Source organism: Psammomys obesus, unplaced genomic scaffold, assembly GCF_907164565.1.
Source record: "Psammomys obesus unplaced genomic scaffold, mPsaObe1.curated_primary_1811, whole genome shotgun sequence".
Lineage (NCBI taxonomy): Eukaryota > Metazoa > Chordata > Mammalia > Rodentia > Muridae > Psammomys > Psammomys obesus.
Window position 1 is genome coordinate 6,457,059 of NW_026585687.1, and position 5,449 is coordinate 6,462,507.

Genomic DNA, 5,449 nt, shown 5'->3' on the forward strand with positions numbered 1-5,449 from the left:
TTATGGGACACAAAGAAAGCAGTGCTAAGAGGAAATATCATAGCACTAAGTGCCTTGAAGAAGAAATTTGAAACATCACATACAAGCAACTTAATAGCTCACCTGAAAGCCCTAGAAAAAAAGAAGCAGACAGACCCAAGAGGAGTAGACAACTGAAAATAATAAAATGTAGGGCTGAAATCAATAAATTAGAAACAAATAAAACAATTCAAATAATCAATTAAACCAAGAGCTGGTTCTTTGAAAAAGTCGACGAGATAGACAAACCCTAAGCAAAATTAACTAAAAGGCAGAGAGAAACTATCAAAATGAGAAAAATCAGAAAACAACAGACACTGAGGAAATCGAAACAATCATTAGGTCTTACTACAAAAACCTACATGCCACAAAATTTGAAAATCTAAATGAAATGTTCAATTTCCTTGTTAGATTCCATTTACCAAAATTAAACAAGAGCAGGTAAAGAGACTGAATAGTCCGATATTCCCCAAAGAAACAGAAGCACTGAGCAAAAGTGTCCCTCCAAAAAAAGCCCAAGGTCAGATGATTTAAACACAAAATTCTACAAGGCCTTCAAAGTAGGGCTAACTTCAATTCTTTTCAAAATACTCCCCAAAAGAGAAAGAGAAGTAACATTACCAAACTCATTCTGTGAAGCCACAGTCACCTTGATACTTAAACCACACGAAGACTCAACCAAAAATGAGTACTTAAGACCTATCTCTCTTACGAACAGTGATGCAAAAATGCTCAATAAAATACTTGCAAACCGAATCCAAGAACACATGAAAGATATCATCCACCATGGGCCAAGTAGGGTTCATCCCAGGCATACAGGGGTGGCACAATATAAGGAAATACATCAATACAATCCACCATATAAACAAACTGAAGGAGAAAAACCACATGATCATCTCCTTAGATGCCGAAAAAGCATTTGACAAAATCCAATAACCATTCACATTTAAAGTCTGGGAGAGATCAGAGACACAAGGCACATACTTAAAAATAGTAAAGACAACATACAGCAAGCATATAGACAACACAAAACTAAATGGAGAGAAACTTAAATTAATCCCACTGAAATCAGGAACAAGACAGGCTTCCCTATCTCTTCCTATCTCTTCAACATAGTACTTGAAGTCCTAGCTAGAGCAATAAGACAACTAAAGGAGATCAAGGGGATATAAATCAGAAAGGAAGAAGTCAAAGTATCAATATTTGCAGATGATATGATAGTATACATGAGTGACACCAAACTTTCAACCAGAGAACTCCTTCAGCTGATAAACACTTTCAGCAAAATGGTTGGATACAAAATCAACTCAATTAAAAAAAAACAAAAAACCAAAAAAAAAACCCCGAAAAACAAAAAACAAACAAACAAAAAACCCAGAAGTTCTCCTGTATACCAAAGACAAAAGTGCTGAGAAAGAAATTAGTTAAACAACATCCTTCACAATAGCCACTAATAACATAAAGTACCTTGAAGTAACTCTAACCAAGCAAGTGAAAGATCTGTTTGAAAAAAACTTCACGTCTCTGAAGAAAGAAATTGAAGAAAATATCAGAAGATGGAAAAGATCTCCTGTGCTCATGGATCGGTAGGATTGACATGGTGAAAATGGCCATCCTGCCAAAAGCTATCTACAGATTCAATGCAATTCCCGTCAAAATACAACACAATTCTTTACAGACCTTGAAAGAACAATTTTCAACCTCATATAGAAAAACAAAAAACCTCAAATTTCCAAAATGATCCTGTACAACATCAGATCATCTGGATCCATTGATCTCAAGCTGTACTACAGAGCAATTGTAATAAAAATGGAATGGTATTGGAATAGAAACAGGATGGTGGATCAATGTAAATGAACAGAAGACCCAGAAATAACCCACACATCTATGTAAACTTGATTTTTGATAAAGAAGCCAAAACCGTAAAATGGAAAAAAAGACAACATCTTCAACAAATAGTGCTGGTCCAACTGGATGTCTACATGCAGAAAAATGAAAATAGATCCATATTTATCATACTGTACAAAACCAAAGTCCAAGTGGATCAAATAACTCAAAATAAAACCAGACACACTAAATTGGTTGAATAAAAATTGGGAGAAAGCCTAGAACTCATTGGCACAAGAGATAACTTTTGGGACAGAACACAATTGCACAGGTTCTACAATCAACAATCAATAAATGGGACCTCATGAAACTAAAAAAGTTCTGTAAAGCAAAGGACACTGTTGTCAGAAGAAAACGACAGCCTACAGACTGGGAAAGAATCTTCATCAACCCTATATCTGACAGAGGGCTGATATCAATCATATATAAAGCACTAAAGAAGTTAAAAAGCTAGAAATCAAGTAATCCAATTAAAAATGGGGTACAGAGCTAAACAGAGAATTCTCTGTAGAGGAGTATATAATTATAGAGAAACACTTAAAGAAATGCTCAATGTCCTTAGTTATCAGGGAAAGGCAAATCAAAACAACCCTGAGATTTCACCTTACACCCATCAAAATGGCTAAGTTCAAACACTGAAGTGACAACACATGCTGGAGAGGATGTGGAGAAAGGGGAACCCTTCTCCATTACTGGTGGGAATGTAAGCTTATACAACCACTTTGGAAATCAATCTGGTGCTTTCTCAGAAAATGAAGTATAGTTCTACCTTGACATCCATCTATATCCTCCTAGACATTTATCCAAAATATTCTCTAGTACACAGTGAGGATATTTGCTCAACCATGTTCATGGCAGCTTTATTCATAATAGCCAGAATCTGGAAACAACCTGTATGTTCCTCAATTGAGGAATGGATGCAGAAATTTTAGCACTATTACACAGTGGAATGCTACTAAGTTATTAAAAGCAAGGAAATCATGAAAAGTGCAGGCAAATATTGGGATCTAGAAAAGATCATCCTGAGTCAAGTATCACAGAAGCAGAAAGACACAAATGGAATATACTTGCTTATAAGTGGTTATTAGACATGTAATGTAGGATAAATATACTAAAATCTGTACACATAATGAAGCTAAGCAAGAAGGAAGACCCTGGGTATCATGCTCAGTCCTCACTCAGAAAGACAAATGGATGGACATTGGAAGAAGAAGAAAACAGGAAAAAAAAGACAGGAGTCTGTCACAGCGGACCTCTGAAAGACTTCTCCCCTGCAGTTCATCAAAGCTAATGCTGAGACTCATAACTAAACTTTGGTCAGAGTGAAGGGGATCTAAGGAAAGAAGGGGGAGATAGTAAGACATGGAGAGGATAGGAGATCCACAAGGATAGCAACAGAACCAAAAAAATCTGGGCACAGGGTTCTTTCCTGATACTCATACTCCAACCACTACCCAGTCATGGAATATAACCTAGAACCCCTGCTCAGATGTAACCCATGGCAGCTCAGTATTCAAGTGGGTTCTCTAGTAGGGGAAGAGTGATTGTCTCTGATTTGACTTCAGTGACTGCTCTTTGATCATATCCTCCTGTGGTGGAAGCAGCCTTTCCAGGCCACAGAGGAGGATAATGAAGTACTGATGAGACCTAGTAAGCTAGGGTCAGATGGAATGAGAGGAGGACCTTGCCTATCGGTGGACTTGGAGAGGGGCATGGGAGGAGATGAGAGAGAGAGGTTGGGATTGGGAGGGAATGAGGGATGAGGCTACAGCTGGAATACAACATTAATAAACTTTAATTAATATAAAAAATAAAAATTTAATAAAATTTGTTTCCTAAGATTTTCTATGTCAAAGCCACTAACAAAAACATTTTAAGCTAACTTTACTAACAATCTACATCTCTAAATTCTTTCTAAGGTTGATGGTTGAATCATTAATCTGCTCCAGTCACAACTTGGAAAAGATTAATCACTAATATTGTAAGTGCCAATAAAACTGCCCAGTGAGGGGCTGGAAACCGCTCCCCCCCCCCAGAGTATTTATACAGCTTTTAGATTATGAGGGAAGTGGTGATTGTGTGAAACACCATGAAGTCTCCAGCACAGGTAGTCCTTGGAGTTTGTCTCTCCAAGGCACACTCATTATAGTTGTGCTAACTGGTAGGCTGCACTCCATGACTTCTACAGCTGTTTTGTTGTTCTTCTTGCATGACCCCAGTACCTTTTAAAATTCTGTTAAAGATATCTGTAAAGATTGTCTAACTTCTCCAAGTGGTGTTTTCTATGCTGATTGTGAACGAGGAAAGCTTTGTAGACAGCCAGATTTACAGGTATACATCAGACTGGCATAGGCAACACACAAATACATAGCAAGAGGGGGAGTCATACATCAGACCTGTATACCGACAAGGCACAAGCAATAGAAACATATCAGATTCCCACAAGGGAACGTTACAAACAAGATAGAAACTGAAAATTACAGGCATACAATACACAAGGAAAACAATAAAGAATTCAAACTTGGGCTCACTCTTGATCAAATTAATTAAAAGGGAAATTTTGTGATTTCATTCCTTAATGTAACGATGCATACTTGTGCCTCTGAGGCAATATTTAATATATTTAACTGATGCAGGAAGTAACACTGCAAAATTCATTGTACAAAAACAGTATTATCCTCATACAAAAAAGGAATAAAACACAACAACAACAACAACAAACCTCTACAGACCAATTTACTTTATAAAAATCTCAAGAAAATATTTGTAAAATAAATTCTGGAACATATTAATAAATCATGAACAACTGGGCTTCATCTAAGAGGTACAAGGTTGGCTCAACATATGCAAATCAATACATATAATGTAGCATATAAATAAGCTTATGGACAGAAATCACATGATCATATCTAGAGATGCAAAATAATCATTTAATTTTCTCTAACTGCTAAGGACGATGAATACTTTTTGAGGTACTTCTGAGCCAGCTCCCTTGAAATACTTTGATCAAGAGGGTGAAGAAAACTCAGTCGAGATGTAATAAACTGAAGAAAGAAAACAAATGTATAAACATATTGTCTTTCTTAATTTTTTCTAGAGTAGTGACAATAATGACTCTGAATTGGTGTCTTATTATAGTTTGCATTTGCATCTCTTAGACATTTTATACAGTCTTGAGATTACTGCCCACTAAAATATCTTGCCAACATTTCAATTGGGTTGTCTGTGTTTCACTGTTGAGTTGTAAGAGTTCATCACATACTTTGTACAGTTTGATCTTATATGATATATGACTTGCAAGTAATTCATCAAATTTAGTGCTGTTTTCTTTGCTGATCTGACAGTTCATTCCTTTTTCTTTTCTTTTTTCCCTTTGGTTTTCAAAACAGCATCTCTCTGTGTAGCCTTGGCTGTCCTGGACTCACTTTGTAGACCAGGCTGGCTTCAAACTCACAGAGATCAGCCTGATTCTGCTTTCCTGAGTGCTGGGATTACAGTCTTTCTTTCTTTCTTTCTTTCTTTCTTTCTTTCTTTCTTTCTTTCT